This window comes from Microcebus murinus, chromosome 5 (genome assembly GCF_040939455.1).
Source record: "Microcebus murinus isolate Inina chromosome 5, M.murinus_Inina_mat1.0, whole genome shotgun sequence".
In the NCBI taxonomy this organism is placed as follows: domain Eukaryota; kingdom Metazoa; phylum Chordata; class Mammalia; order Primates; family Cheirogaleidae; genus Microcebus; species Microcebus murinus.
Genome location: NC_134108.1, coordinates 111,331,194 through 111,347,140, shown reverse-complemented (window position 1 = coordinate 111,347,140; position 15,947 = coordinate 111,331,194).

Sequence of the window (15,947 nt, the reverse complement as noted above, 5' to 3'; positions counted from 1 at the left end):
ATTCTTGGATTGATGGGCACTTGGGCTGTTTCCACAGCCTTGCAGTTATGAATTGTGCTGCTATAAACATTCGAGTACAGGTGTCTTTTTTGTAGAGTGTCATTGGATCTTTTGGGTAGATGCCCAGCAATGGGATTGCTGGATCAAATGGTAGATTCACTTAGATCACTTTAAGGTATCTCCATATTGCTTTCCACAGAGGCTGAACTAGTTTGTTGTCCCACCAGCAGTGTAGGAATGTTCCTTTCTTTCTGCATCCACGCCAGCATTTATTGTTTGGAGACTTTTTGATACAGGCCATTCTCACTGGGGTTAAGTGATATCTCATTGTGGTTTTGATTTGCATTTCCCTGATGATTAGAAATGTTGAGCATTTTTTCATATGTTTGTTGGCCATTCTTCTATCTTCTCTAGAAAAGTTTCTGTTCAAGTCCTTTGCCCACTTTTTAATAGGGTTATTTGATTTTTTCTTGCTGATTTTCGTGAGTTCAAAGTATATTCTAGTTATCAGCCCCTTATCAGATGTGTAAGATGCAAAAATTTTCTCCCATTCTGTAGGTTTTCTGTTTACTTTCCTGACTATTTCTTTGGCTGTGCAGAAGCATTTTAGTTTGATCATGTCCCATTTATTTATTTTTGCTGCTGCTGTGATTGCCTTTGGGGAATTCTTCATAAACTCTTTGCCTAGGCCAATGTCTAGGAGAGTGTTTGCAACACTTTCCTCTAGAATTCTAATAGTTTCATACCTTAGGTTTAAGTCTGTTATCCAGCGTGTGGTGATTTTTGTGAGAGGTGAAAGGTGTGGGCCCTGTTTTCGCCTTCTACAGGTGGCTATCCAGTTTTCCAGCACCATTTATTGAAAAGGGATTCTTTTCCCCAGTGTAGGTTTTTGCCCGCTTTGTCAAAGATTAGATGGCTATATGAGGATGGTTTTATATCAGGATTCTCACATCTGTTCCACTGGTCCATATCCTGTTTTTGTGCCAATACCAGATTGATTTAATTACTACAGCTTTGTAGTATAGTTTGATATCTGGCGTATTAATGCCTCCCATTTTGTTTTTGTTGACTAGAATTGCATTTTTTTTTTTTTTTGAGATAGAGTCTCGCTTTGTTGTCCAGGCTATAGTGAGTGCCGTGGCGTCAGCCTAGCTCACAGCAACCTCAAACTCCTGGGCTCGAGCAATCCTTCTGCCTCAGCCTCCCGAGTAGCTGGGACTACAGGCATGCGCCACCATGCCCAGCTAATTTTTCATATATATATCAGTTGGCCAATTAATTTCTTTCTATTTATAGTAGAGACGGGGTCTCGCTCTTGCTCAGGCTGGTTTTGAAGTCCTGACCTTGAGCAATCCGCCTGCCTCGGCCTCCCAAGAGCTAGGATTACAGGCGTGAGCCACCGCGCCCGGCCTAGAATTGCTTTTGATATTCGGGGTCTTATTTGGATCCATACAAAACGTAAAATAATTTTTTCTATATCTGTGAAGAATGCTGATGGGATTTTAATAGGTATTGCATTGAATCTGTAGATCAGTTTGGGTAGTATGGACATTTTAATGATTTTGAGTGTGGCGATCCATGAGCATGGTATGGATTTCCATCTGTTTACATCCTCTGCTATTTCCTTCCTCAGTGTTGCATAGTTCTCCCTGTTGAGGTCTTTTACCTCCTTGGTTAAGTATATTCCTAGGTACTTTAATTTCTTTGTTGGTATTGTGAAGGTAATTGAGTCTTTGATTTGGTTCTCAATTAGATTGTTGTTGATATATATGAATGTCTCTGATTTCAGTGTATTGATTTTGTATCCTGAGACTTTACTAAATTCATTGATCAGTTCCAGGAGTTTCTTGGTTGAATCTTTGGGGTTTTCTAGATACAATATCATATCATCAGCAAACAGTGAAAGTTTGATCTCTTCTGCCCCTATTTGGATACCTTTAATTCCACTTTCCTGTCTGATTGCTGTAGCCAGGACTCCCAGCACTATGTTTTTTTTTTTTTTTTTTTTTTTTTTTTTTTCTTTTCAGCACTGAAATCCCAGGAACCAGCACTATGTTGAACAGAAGTGGAGATAGTGGGCAGCCTTGTCTGGTTCCAGTTCTAAGTGGGAATGATTTCAATTTTTCCCATTCAGTATGATGTTGGCTATAGGTCTGTCATATATGGCTTGTATCATTTTTAGGTATGTCCCTTCTATGCCTATTTTCTTAAGTGTTTGTATCATGAAAGGGTGTTGAATTTTGTCAAAAGCTTATTCTGCATCTATTGAAAGAATCATGTGGTCTTTGTTTTTGCTTCTGTTTATGTGGTGAATTGCATTTATAGATTTATGTATGTTGAACCATCCCTGCATCCCTGGGATGAAGCCCACTTGGTCGTGATGGATTATTTTTTTGATAAGCATCTGGATTCAGTTAGCTAAGATTTTGTTGAAAATTTTTGCATCTATATTCATTAGGGATATTGGTCTGTAGTTTGCTTTTTTTATTGCATCTTTTCCTGGTTTTTGTATCAGAGTAATATTTGCTTCATAAAAGGTGTCAGGGAGGTTTCCGTTCTTCTCAATGTTGCGGAATAGTTTCTGCAAGATAGGTACTAGTTCTTCTTTGTAAGTGTGGTAAAATTTGGGTGTGAAACCATCTGGACCGGGACTTTTCTTTTTAGGGAGATTTTTAATTGCTGTTTCTATTTCAGCTGTTGAGATTGGTCTGTTCAGGAAATCTGTTTCTTCCTTGTTGAGCCTAGGGAGGCTGTGTGTTTCTAGAAATTTGTCCATTTCCTCCACATTTTCCAGTTTTTATGCATAATGATTTTTGTAGTATTCATAAATTATATCTTGTATCTCTTTGGGATCAGTTGTGATATCTCCTTTTTTGTTCCTGATGGAGCTTATTAGAGATTTCTCTTTTCTGCTTTTCGTTAGCTTAGCCAATGGCGAGTCAGTTTTGTTTATTTTTTCAAATAACCAACTTTTTGTTTTATTAATCTCCTGAATAGCTTCCCTGTTTTCAATTTCATTTAATTCTGATTTGATCTTGTTGATTTCACTTCTTCTGCTGGGTTTGGGGTTGGTCCGTTGTTCTTTTTCCAGGTCTTTGAGTCGTTTCGTTAGATTGTCTATTTGTGATCTTTATGTCTTTTGGTTACAGGCATTTATGGAGATAAACTTTCCTCTCAGAACTGCTTTAGCTGTGTTCCAGAGGAGTTGATAACTTGTCCCTCCATTGTCATTATCTTCATAGAATTTTTTTATTTCCATCTTGATTTCGTCATTTATGAAGTAATCATTTATTAGGAGATTGTTTAATTTCCACATTTTTGTGTAGAAATGTGAGTTTCTGTTAGAGTTGATTTCTACTTTTATTCCACTGTGATCCGTGAAGGTACATGGCATGGTTTCTATTTTTTGAAATTTCTTGAGATTTACTTTGTGTCTTAGGATATGGTCAATCTTAGAGAATGTCTCGTGAGCTGATGAGAAGAACGTATATTCAGTGGATTTGGGGTAGAATGTCCTGTAAATATCAATCAGACCAGTTGTTCCAGAGTTTTATTTAAGTCCATTACTTCTTTATTAATTTCCTGTTTGGAGGATCTGTCTTGTGCTGTCATTGGTGTGTTGAAATCTCTGGTGATTTTGGAGTTGCTATTAATCCATTTGCTTAGATCCAGTAAGGTTTGCTTTATGAAACTGGGTGCACCTAAGTTGGGTGCATATATATTTAAAATTGTTATCTCTTCTTGTTGAAGTGTGCCCCTTCACCATTATATAATGACCCTCTTTGTCTTTTACTACTTTTGTTGGTTTAAAAACTAAATCGTCTGAAATTAGAACTGCCATGCCAGCCTTCTTTTGGCTTCCACTCGCCTGGAATACTGATCTCCACCCTTTTACTTTTAGTCTATATGCATCCTTGCAGGTTAGATGTGTTTCCTGAAGACAGCATATACTTGGCCTGTATTTTCTTATCCATTCAGCCAGCCTATGTCTCTTGAGTGGAGAGTTTAAGCCATTCACATTTATTGAGAATGTTCATGTTGTTGAGTTGGATGTTGCTGCTTTGATTTCTCTCTTGAGCCATTGTAATATCTGGCCTTTAATCTTTGGGTTTTGGTTGTTTTTATATTTGTGAGTTTTTATTATTTTTTTCCATACTCAAAAGACTGTTTTGAGTCTTCTTGTAGGGCTGGTCTTGTCTTGGTGAATTCTCTGAGACTTTGCTTGTCTGAGAATGTCTTTATTTCTCCTTCATATATGAAGCTTAGTTTCTCAGGGAATAAGATTCTAGGCTGGGCATTTTTTTGTTTCAGAAGAGTGAGAATGGGGCCCCAGTCTCTTCTTGCTTGTGAAGTCTCAGTAGAGAAGTCTGGTGTTATTCGAATTGGCTTTCCCTTGTATGTTACTTACTTGTTTTGTCTTACAGCTCTTAGAAGGGCCTCTTTAGTTGATATTTTAGTAAGTCTGATGACTGTATGTTGTGACGTCTTCCTGTTTGCATTGAATCTCCCAGGGGTCCTCTGAGCTTCTTGAACTTGTATATCGAGATTTTGAGCAAGGCCTGGGAAATTTTCCTCTATTATATCTTCAAATAGCTTGCCCAACCCTTGAGAGTTGTCTTCTTCCCCTTCTGGTAACCCTATGACCCTCACATTAGGTTTCTTCACATAATCCCACATCTCTTATAGGCTTTGCTCTTTTCTCTTGTTTCTCTGCTCTATCTCTGTGACTGTTTTATTTAGTTGGAGGGTGTTATCTTCAGTCTCTGAGATTCTTTCTTCTGTTTGATCCACCCTGTTCTTGAGACTTTCCACTGTATTTTGTACTTCCCTGAATCTATTCTTCATTTCCAGAAGTTTGGTTAAACTTTTCTTCATTGTGTCTATTTCTTTAGTGAACTTTTGTTCTAGGTCCTGGAGGCTTTTTGTGGTTTCTTTATGTTGGTTATTGAGTTGTTCTTGCAGGTCGGTGAGTGTTCTCATGATCTACATATGAAATTCCTCTTCTGTCATTTTGGTTGCCTGATTTTGGTTGGTGTCCGTTTTTAGGGGGCTGGTGCTCCTGTTTTTGGGTGTGTTTTGTCACGCCCACCTCGCCAGCAAGGAAGACGCTGCAACAGGAGTTCTTCTGACAGTGCTTTAATGGGGTTCCCTTTAGACTTACATGATGCGGAAGACCCAGCCCGGCAGCGCATAGGCTGCTATATACCCTAGAAGCACAACCCCTAAGCTGGGATAGGCCGCTCAGCTGTCGAGCCACCAAAGCATTAGTCCATAGCAGGACCCTTCGTTTGCATGCTTGTGCCACAGGGCAACCGACAATTGCGCGTGCGCTGAACTTGTTTGCTGCTCTAGGCAAAGCCGGAAACAGGCGCCAACTTGTAATGGCGTTGACACTGCGCCCCACATCTCCCCCTGTTTTATTAATTTAATGAGAGCTGAGCAACCATTCAGCACCGTCCTTCGACCGTGCGATCAAGGTTGCAGAGCCTCACTTTCACCAGCAACCACCTAACCTCGTGCAATGAGCACAACTCGGAGGTGTGCAAAGGCTGGCTGTGGGATAGGAGACATGCCTTATTTGGTGCAACGGGAGAGACCCCTCAGAGTGCAAAGGCCATGTCTGCTAAAATACCTGGGGGTAGGAGCGGGCGCAACCCAAAACTAGGCTAACCTTTTAGCATGGTCAACCACACCTGTGCAGACTGTCTCAGTTCAAGCGCAGCAAATGTCTGTGCCAATACCACATGGTCCGTGGCTGCAAGACCGAAACAGAGTCATAGAGCTAGGAGCTTCAACAGAAACAGGAATGTATCTAGGCAAGCGGGTAACAATGGCAGAGGGGTGAGACGTGGCATTCCAACACAATGTATAATTGTACGTATTAGAGGAACAGTTCACATGTGTACCAGAGGGTTTTTCCGTGGATACCACCCAGATAAACGGGGGCCAAACCCAGACAGGTATAGGGGCAAAGGTTGCGTTTTGCCCTCCCGCAATCACCCTCACAGAACCTTTAAAAGAGTCGCTAAGATTCCATGCGAAACTAGCATTCCTTGCCATACCCCCCAGCCACCAATGGACAGGGGAGCCAAGTCCGTGCAGCTTCCGTTAACCCCACACAAAACACAAAGTCCCCTTCAAGGAGAAGGATCTATTTCCCTCCAGTTTACTACTCTGCGTGTCCAACGGCAGGTACGCAGTGCCCAGGGAAACATTAGTAGAAGAGAGGCGGGGGAAAATTGGTGAGTTATGTGTCACAGGCATCGGGAGGGGAAGCACTGACAGGATCCCCCAGCGTGGCTCCGCTGCCATCCTCGCGATCATCCATACTGTCGTCAGGAGGAGTAGCCAGCACGTCTTCATGCTGCTCCAGAGGCTGCTGCACCGTTCTGGTCAGCCGCGTGGGCACCCAGATGGGATTGTCCTGGTCCTGTGGAAAAATACAAATAGCTCCCCTGGATCTCATTATCACTGGATCCGGGCCTTTCCATAGGTTAGACAACACATCTTTCCACTTCACTAATTCTTTCTGTGGCGGAGCAGGCGTGACATGCCTGTCTGCTGCCGAACGTCCCTTGACATCTAAATTTAAAAAATTTAAAGTAAAGAGAGCAAAGGAGAGGCGTCCTTTGGGTGATAGCCCTAGCAGTAGGGCATCTCCCCCTTTTTGTTTTTGTAAGTACATTTTGAGCGTGCCGTGAGCACGCTCCACGATGCCTTGCGCTTGAGGGTTGTAGGGAAGACCGGTACGGTGCTCCACACCCAAGCGAGTGCAAAACTGCTGAAAAGATTTTGAGGTATAAGCCGGGCCATTATCTGTTTTAATAACCCGGGGCTTGCCCCAGGCTGCCCAAGCTTCTAGGCAGTGAATGATAACGTAACTTGCCTTTTCTCCAGCCAGAGGCGTGGCATGAAGGACGCCTGAGCACGTGTCAACAGACACGTGAACATACTGAAGCTTCCCAAAGGATGGGACATGAGTTACATCCATTTGCCACAGTTGTGGAGGACGCAAACCCCTAGGATTTACGCCCATATGAACAACGGTGCGATAAGGAGCACAATTTGGACATTGCAGTACAATCTCACGAGCATCTGCACGTGTGATGCTGAACTTAAGTCGTAAGGTTTCAGCTGGCACATGATAAAGTTTATGAAAGTCTATGGCGGCGGCGTGGCCATCAGACACCCAGAGGGCGCGAGTGGCGCGATCTGCCATAGCATTTCCTGCAGCCATAGGTCCAGGTAACAAGGAATGAGCTCTGATATGCTGAATGGAAAATGGGTTTTTCCTATTTTGAATAGTATTCCTAATTTCTGTAAATACAGAAAAGACAGTACTCTTGGCAAGAATGTGAAAGGAGTTCTCTAACTGTTTAACTGCGTTGACCACATAAAAGGAGTCTGAGATGATGTTGATAGGTTCAGTGATGGTACTGAGAACCAGACCGACTACGGCACACTCTACTAGCTGAGGAGAAGAATAGTTAAACTGTTTGGTATACACCTTGTCCTGAATGACATAGCTCCCAATACCCGTCTTAGAGCCATCGGTATACACATCCAAGGCATCAACCAAAGGTTGCAGCGAAGTTACTCTTGGGAAAATAAACTCGTTCCTCATTGCAAACTGCAACAAGGCATGTCTGGGATAATGGTTGTCAATGCTCCCTGGGAAGGTGCATCTCAATATGGCCCATGCATCAAGAGTGGCACATAAGGTGTTTACCTGATTGGCAGTATATGGACAAATCAGGCTATCAGGGTGACGCCCAAAATGGGATACAGCCAAACTAATACCCTTTAAAGCTATCTCGGCCACACAGGTAGGATAATGGCCAATCACCTTTCCTGGAGAGGCTTGAGGATGCACCCATAAAAGGGGACCATCCTGCCAAAGCACTGCCGTAGGGAGCGTGGGAGAAGGGAGTACACAGAGGGAGAAAGGATCGTGGTGCTGAATGCGCACTAGTTGGGCCTTTTGAATGGCTTCTTCTACCTTATGAAGAGCCTTTAGGGCCTCAGGAGTCAAAGTTCTAGGAGACGTGATGTGTGAGTCTCCCTCTAGAATCTGAAATAATGGCTTCAGTTCTGCTGTGGTAAGACATAAAAAAGGTCGAAGCCAATTGATATCCCCTAGCAGTTTTTGAAAATCGTTTAAGGTCCTCAAAGCATCTCTTCGGATGGACAGTCTTTGAGGCACAATTTTGTCAGGGAGAATGCTACTACCAAGAAACGCGCCTACTTCTCCCTCTTGCACCTTCTCTGGAGCGACCAGCAAGCCTTTTTCCTTCAAGTGAGCCTGAAGGGACGCATAAGCTTGGCGAAGTATGCCATCATCACAATGACACAAGAGAATATCATCCATATAGTGTATAATTCTTACCTTTGAAAACTTTTGCCTAACCGGCTGGATAGCTGAGGCCACATAAAGTTGGCACATAGTGGGACTGTTAGCCATGCCCTGAGGCAAAACCTGCCATTGATATCTTGCATCAGGCTGCTCTTGGTTTATGGAAGGAAGCGTGAATGCAAATCTGCTTTTATCTTGTGGGTGCAAGGGAATAGAGAAAAAACAGTCCTTGATGTCCAAGATGATCAGACTCCAATGTTTAGGCAAAGCTGAGAGAAGGGGCAGTCCTCTTTGAACAGGCCCCATAAGCTGCATCTGGGCATTAATTGCTCTAAGGTCATGCAACAGTCTCCATTTACCAGACCTTTTCTTAATCACAAAAATAGGGGTATTCCAGGGAGATTGAGAGGGTTCAAGATGCCCAAGAGTAAGCTGCTCTTGCACTAGATTATGGGCCGCGAGTAACTTTTCAGAGGGTAAGGGCCACTGAGGCACCCACACTGGCTCCTCTGTATTCCAGGGTATGGGCAGAGGATCCCCAGTGGCCCCTAAGAAAAACCCAGCCCTTGCCTAGAAGGTCGTGGCACAGGCTCTATAGGTTCAGTTCTTCCCTGCAAGTTCCTCCCAAGCCCTTTACCTGGGACACAGCCCATGCTTTTCATCAGCTTTTGACTTTGAACAGAATAGTCATTGGTCAATTTGAAGTCCAATTGCCGTAGCAAATCTCTACCCCAAAGATTCACAGGCAAAGGCAGAACATAAGGTTGAAAACTACCCTCTCTACCCTCATTATCCTTCCATTTCAGGGTCTGGGCGCTGATCACTGGAGAGGATGCATATCCCAATCCCTGCAGAGTCTGAGCTGAGGGGGCCAATGGCCACGTTTTTGGCCACCAGCGTTCAGAAATTATACTAGTGTCAGCTCCCGTATCTAGGAGGCCTGTAAATGTCTTTCCTTGTATGGTTAAGTCCATAGTAGGACGTTCATCTAAATTCAATGACAAATATGCACAGTTTCCTCCAGAGGAGCCAAAACCTTTTTCTCCTCTGATTTTTTGTTTACTAGGGAATAAAGAATGGAGGCTAGGTAAAATTAGCAACTGTGCTATCCGGTCTCCTGGATATATGGAAACTATGCCTCTAGTGGAAGAGCAAAGAATTTTTACTTGCCCTTCAAAATCTGAATCAATAACTCCTGGGTGAATTATTAATCCCTGCAGAGTTGATGAAGACCTGCCGAGGACGAGTCCTACAGTATTATCAGGTAACGGTCCCTTAAAATCAGATGGGACCGTTTGGCACCCCATGAGGGGGGTTAATACTGTTGTGGTGGTGGCACAGAGGCCCAATCCTGCAGAACCTTTAGTGGCTCTCCTTGGCTCCCCGGAGGCGCTAGGAGCGACCTCTCCTGGGTATTCCCCTGCATGGCCCCATATATTTGCGGGCCCTGGGGTCGGGGGCCCCGCCATCCGTTTTTTTGCTTAGGTACAGGCTTTCCATTTTGATCCCGAACTATGGGATTTCCATCCTTATCCTTCATCGAGCGACATTCAGAAGCCCAATGTCGCCCCTTGCCACAGGTAGGGCAAATGCCCGGCTGTTTGTTAGAGGAGCTTCCTTGCTTAGGAGGTGCTCTACATTGCCTTTTAAGGTGCCCAGGTTTGCCACAATTGTAGCAATTGCGTTCCTGCTTTGATTGAGCTGTTAAAACAGCGGCCGCCAGGCCACTATTGGTCAGGGGACCCCCTATCTCTCTGCATGCTTTTAGCCAGGCATTAAGGCCTTTGTTCTTCCAAGGGGCAATTGCATTACGGCATTCCGTAGTGCACTGCTCAAAGGCAAGCTGCTCAATGAGCGGCATGGCTGTGTCTAGATCCCCAAATACCCTTCCTGCTGCCTCTACTAGCCTAGCTACAAAGTCTGAGAATGGTTCAGCAGGGGCCTGGATAATTTTTGTCAAGTTACCCCTGACCTCCCCATGATTGGGCAAGCTCTTCCACGCCTTAATGGCTATGGAGTTGATCTGGGCATATACCTCCTCTGGGTAGGCGACCTGATTGTTGACCCACTGCCCCTGCCCTGTGAGCATGTCAAAATTCCATGCTGGTTGCCCGCGCTGGGCGTTTCTCCGGGATTGCTCCATGCACTCTTCCTGGTTAATAGACTTCCAATCTAAATACTGACCTGTAGTCAGTACTGCCTTGACGAGCTGACTCCAATCTCTGGGCGTCATTGCTGTATTGCCCAGTCTCTCTACCAAAGATAAGGTGTAGGAGGCCCCATGTCCCCAGTTTCGGACAGCCTCCGCCAGCTCTTTCAATTGCTTGGCGTTCACTGGCTCCCAGCCCCTTTGATTATCATTCTCAAAGACAGGAAAGGTAAGAAACAGCTCTTTTCGCTCTTCAGGGAGGATGAATGAGTCACCCTGCCGTGCGCCTCTCTGCCTGGGGCGAACGCTTAGTTCCTCATAAGGTGGGGCATACGGAGGCGGGCGGTACCGCTCATAACCGGCCGCTTCCAGAAAAACTGGTTCCTCTTTCTTTTCTAGTTCCTCATCTGACTCTGGGCTACTGTCGCAGTCTGACTCAGAGTCAGCAGTGTCAGATAAATGTAGATTGTCAAAATCTGGTAAGGGGTCACAATTAGGCAGATCGGGCTGCGCTTTCCCTCCCTGCATTTTCCTTTTTTGAGCTCTATATTCCTTTTTTCCACCTTTTACCGCGGTCCCTCCCCTACTGCTTCTCTCCGAACTTGCGTCTTGCAAATCATTTAAGGCTCTTTGGCTAGCTGCTACGCGCAGGCCTGAACTTTCATCATGCAGGCACTCCATAATTAGGTTGTGAACAAGGAGAGTGCCTGGCTTTAAAAGTCCTGCGCCACGAAGGTCTCACCCTAACTTCTCCCAAGAGGGAATAGTCAAGGAACCCGAGTGGAGGAACCAAGGAGCTACACGGTCCACCTCCTTCAAAAATTTTATGAGGGTCCTTTCCTCACAGTGCACTCCTTGTGATGCTAAGAGGTTCTTAATAGGCCACAAAAAGCGCCGCAGCGGAATATTACCCATTTTTTGGAAGCAGGGGAGTTTTGGCCGTCCCACACGTCAGTTCTGAACTCACCTCTGTCGAGGTCGTCTCCGCTGGTGCTTCAAAGTTGTTTCGGTTCCCGGGTTTCGGCACCACTTGTCGCGCCTGCCTCGCCAGCAAGGAAGACGCGGCAACCGGAGTTCTTCTGACAGTGCTTTAATGGGGTTCCCTTTAGACTTACATGATGCGGAAGACCCAGCCCGGCAGCGCGCAGGCCGCTATATACCCCAGAAGCACAACCCCTAAGCTGGGATAGGCCGCTCAGCTGTCGAGCCACCAAAGCATTAGTCCATAGCAGGACCCTTCGTTTGCATTCTCGCGCCACAGGGCAACCGACAATTGCGCGTGCGCTGAACTTGTTTACTGCTCTAGGCAAAGCCGGAAACAGGCGCCAACTTGTAATGGCGTTGACACCGCACCCCACAGTGTTTTCTATTCGATTCTTCATATTTCCTGAGTTCCTTCACTGATTTCTTCCCATCTCGGTCAGTTGTTGTTTCTTTTCTTTAGGTTTTTGTTTGGGTATTCACACGCCTTGTTTAGGTTCTGAGCCGGTAGGTGGTGTCTGTGGGTGAGATTCGACCACTCCCTGTATAATGAGTCAGTAGGTGCCGTGAAAAGGTTGTGCAGGATGTCCTCCCTGTAAGTAGGTGGCGTTTGCTTGGAGGAACAGGCTACGCTGTTGTTTTTGTGTCCTGTTATCTGCTCTTATTCCTGTTGGGAGGTACTCTAGTGCCTCAGGTGGTTGGTGGGGCCCTGGGACTTCAAGGTGTGTCCTTTTCTCCCCCTCAGTGAGGGCTGGTCTGGGAGTGAGTCTGGGCGGAGCTGGGTTGGGTAAGCCTGCCCTCAGGCACCACCAATGTCATTAGCAGGGGTCAAAGTTCTGTTCTCTGCTTCCAGGAAAAGCTGTCAGGGAGGGGCTGGAATGGCCCCGCTCAATCAGAAAGTCTATGTGTGGGGTTGGGCTGTCTGAGACCCGCCGTCTGGAGCGGGCCTCGCTTCTTTCCACCCTCCCCAACTCTGCAGCTACTCCTGGGCCTCTGCCAGCAGGCCAGACCACACGCCACCAGGCCTCCTCAGACTGTAATGCCAGCAGGGATGCTCCCTGTGCAGGAACGCCACCTGGGCTGGGTGTATGGCCTCCTTTAGGGAGGAGGGTTGCCCTCTAGGACCCTGATCTGTCCCTGAAGATACACACACCTCAGTAGGCTGTTCATGTATATCCCTCTGTGCCCCAGGCAATTCGAGACCTCAGTGCACGGGGTCTGGTCTGCAGGTCTGACCTCTGTGTGCCAGAATTCAAACTGTATCTCCACCAGGGAGAAGAGTGCCGGTCCAAATTCATCCACAAGGAGCCCAAGCTGGGTCTATGTCTCTCAGCCTCAGGGTCTGCACCGTTCTCCTGGGATCACTGTGCCAGCAGCACATGAGAGGGCCGGTGGGTAGGGAGCTCACAGTCTGAGTTCCCCTTAGTCAGCTGTAGGGTCCTACAAGGGAAGGTCCCATTCCCTGGAGGTGCCTCCGGCTGGTGGCTGTATTGTCTCTCTGGGCAGCCGCGGGTAGGGACGGGGCAGGGGAGAAGGAGGCACCTGCCGCGTGGCTCGGGTCTGTGCACACGGAGGTGCCCTGAGGGAGTTGGAAGCCTGGTGCACCGTCCACTACAGGCTCACCGCTCGCTGGCAGCAGCCGTCTCTGGGCTGGTGTCCGCAGGTCTCTCCACCCACTGGGGAGCCCACCGGCATCCCAGATGCAGGGGAGGGGAAAGGTGAATTATCCACCTACCCTTCCCGCTGGTCTCCGGGCTGCTCCCGCGGTCTCAGCTTCCAGTTCTCCTCCATAACCTCCTCCCGTGGAGTCTCCCGTGGTCTCAGGTACCTCTCCTTCTGACCCTTGTCTGCTGTATGCTTGTCTTCTTCTTTTTTGTCATTTCTGCTAGAATCTGTCTTTTCTGCAGAGACACTCTGGCGGTGTTTCTCGTAGGCCCTCTTGATCCTTCATCCTTGTTGTTGTTCACGCTCCTGTTTCCATCGTGCAAGTGCCTCCCTGCCCTAGCCGTAGACTCTCTGACTACCCCAGTGTGGTCTGCATAGAAGCAGCACTCCTCTCCTAGGGCCGCACACAGCCCCCCTGCTGGAGGAACACTAAGTCCAGCCCCCTCCGGTTCTGCAGCACCCCTCAGACAGTGAAGTTAGGGATTTTTCTAAATGGGAGATGGACTCCTCTAGTCTGGCTATATGTTCATCTATTGCGGCCCTTAAGCTATTGAACCCCTTATGTTGCACTGCCAAGGATGAGATACCTGTCCCTGCTCCTATTGCCCCCAGGCCAAAAAGAGTGGCCAAGGTTATAGCTGTAAAAGGCTCTCTTCATCTGTGAACCTCACACGTATGAGGTTACAGTTAGGGGCATACCTGGTTTGTGAGCATGGCCGGACATAAGACATTTCGATAAAAAGAGGTTGTACCTGCCATCTCCACTCTCCATCATTGGTGGTCACACACCTCTAGTCTGCACAGTAGAGAGACTCGATCCCCCCACGTGCGGCTCATCTCTCCTGTTCTAAACCCCGGACATGCATAAAACCCACTCTGGCTCATGGACACTCGCCCCTGGTACTGCCCCCACTTTCCCCTTTATCTCTTCTAGAGGGCTAATTCTTTCTAGGTGTTCAGTGGGGCCGTTTCTGAAGTCTTATTTTAAACTTTATGGGTTTCTGAGTTAGTTATTTTTTTTTTACGTGAGGTCATAGGGCACGTGGGGATTTGAGTCAATGGCTACAGCTGTAGAGACCCTTTCTAGGAACAATACGCCCACAAACAGCCTATGTAGCAAACAAAAAAGGTTACCAGGGCACATCTTTGCAGTTTAGTCCAGTCCTTAGGAGCCACAACCCCAAGTCCAGTCCCAGAAGGAAGACCAGCAGTCTGACGAAGATTTGAGTCAGCAGTCCCATCTAACCCTTTGTCCCCGCAGAGCTGTGGCCTGCGGCTGTCATGCGGGTCATTCTGGTCTTTAACGGGTTTTTGGGGTCTGCTGTTGCCTTCCACTGGTCCTGCTGCCACTCCTGGTCGTCCTCACTGGCAGGTCTCACATGGGAGTGGTGTACCCAAGTCGCCACTCCGTCCACCTTAAGTGCAGTGGGAGTAACAAGAATTATTTGAAAGAGTCCTTTCCATTTAGGCTCTAGGGTTTTACTGTTACGCCGTTTCACCCATACCCAATCCCCTGGCTGATGATGGTGATGCGGGTGTTTATTACTCTCGCTCCTTGGCCCAGTTGTCTGGTAGATGGCCTGGAGGGCCGGCCACACTTGGCTGTGGACACGTTGCAGAGCCTGCACAGCCTGCAGTACCTCTCTAGGGTGCTCTGGGAGGGCCTCAGAGCTCATCTTGGGGATGACTTGTGAAGGCTGGCCCATTGTCAGGCCCTATGCTCTCCGGCAGCCCGTACCTGGGAACTATTTCTTCTAATATTTTCTTTTCTACTATTAGAGCAGTCTCTCCTTTAGTAGGAAAAGTTTCCACCCACCCTGAGAAGGTGTCTACCATGACTAACAAATACCTGTACCCATATTTTTCTGGTCTTACCTCTGTGAAGTCTGTTTCTCAAAATAATCCTGATTGCCTCCCCCTCTCCCTGGTACCTGCATGGGTCCCTCTGGTCCTCCCTGGCTGCATGACCTGGCAGACACGGCAGTTCCGGACAATGTCTTCTGCTGTCTTTCCTTGTGACTTGACTCTGAGCTGTGCAGTGTCCAGCAGCTGTAGCATCTTTTTTTTTTTTTTTTCCGAGATGCGTCGTCTGGTGCAAGTGTCCTGGTAGGCGGTTCCCCAGGGCTTCAGGAACTAGGCGATGCTCTCCATCTTGGAACCAGCCGTCCTTACTCTGTGTAGCCTGCAGTTTTTCTTTGGCCCAGTTTATGTCGGTGCCTGAATAATCCGGTTGGGGGGGCATCTTTCCCATCCCAGGAGGTGGCAAGCTCAAACATAGAACATCGTTAGTGCTGGTTCTCCCGCAGCCCTTTTTGCCTCAGTGTCTGCAGCCAGGTTGCCCCGGGCTTCAAGAGAGTCCCCCTTCTGGTGTCCCGGAATGTGGACTACTGCCACCGCTTTTGGCAACAAAATGACTTCTAGCAGCTGAAGTATTTCAGGCTTATGTTTGGTTTCTCTGCCCTCCGCTGTGATAAAACACCTCTCTCTTTATAGAGAGCCCCATGCGTGTGTGCTGTCCCAAAGGCATAGCGACTGTCGGTGTGTACCGTCAGCCTCTTTCCTTGGGCCCTGCGGAGGGCTTCCGTCAACGCCACCAGTTCCGCCTTCCGGGCCGAGGTCCCCTGTGGAAGGCGTGTTGACAAGCTTGCCCTGCTCATCTACTGTGGCCGCCCCACGTACCTGTGTCCGTCCCGGACGAAGCTGCTCCCGTCGGTGAACCGGTCAGGTCGCTGTTTGGGAGAGGGCGGTCTTTTAGGTCTTTCCGGGCCAGCTGGGTCTCGGCCAGGATCTTGAGGCAGC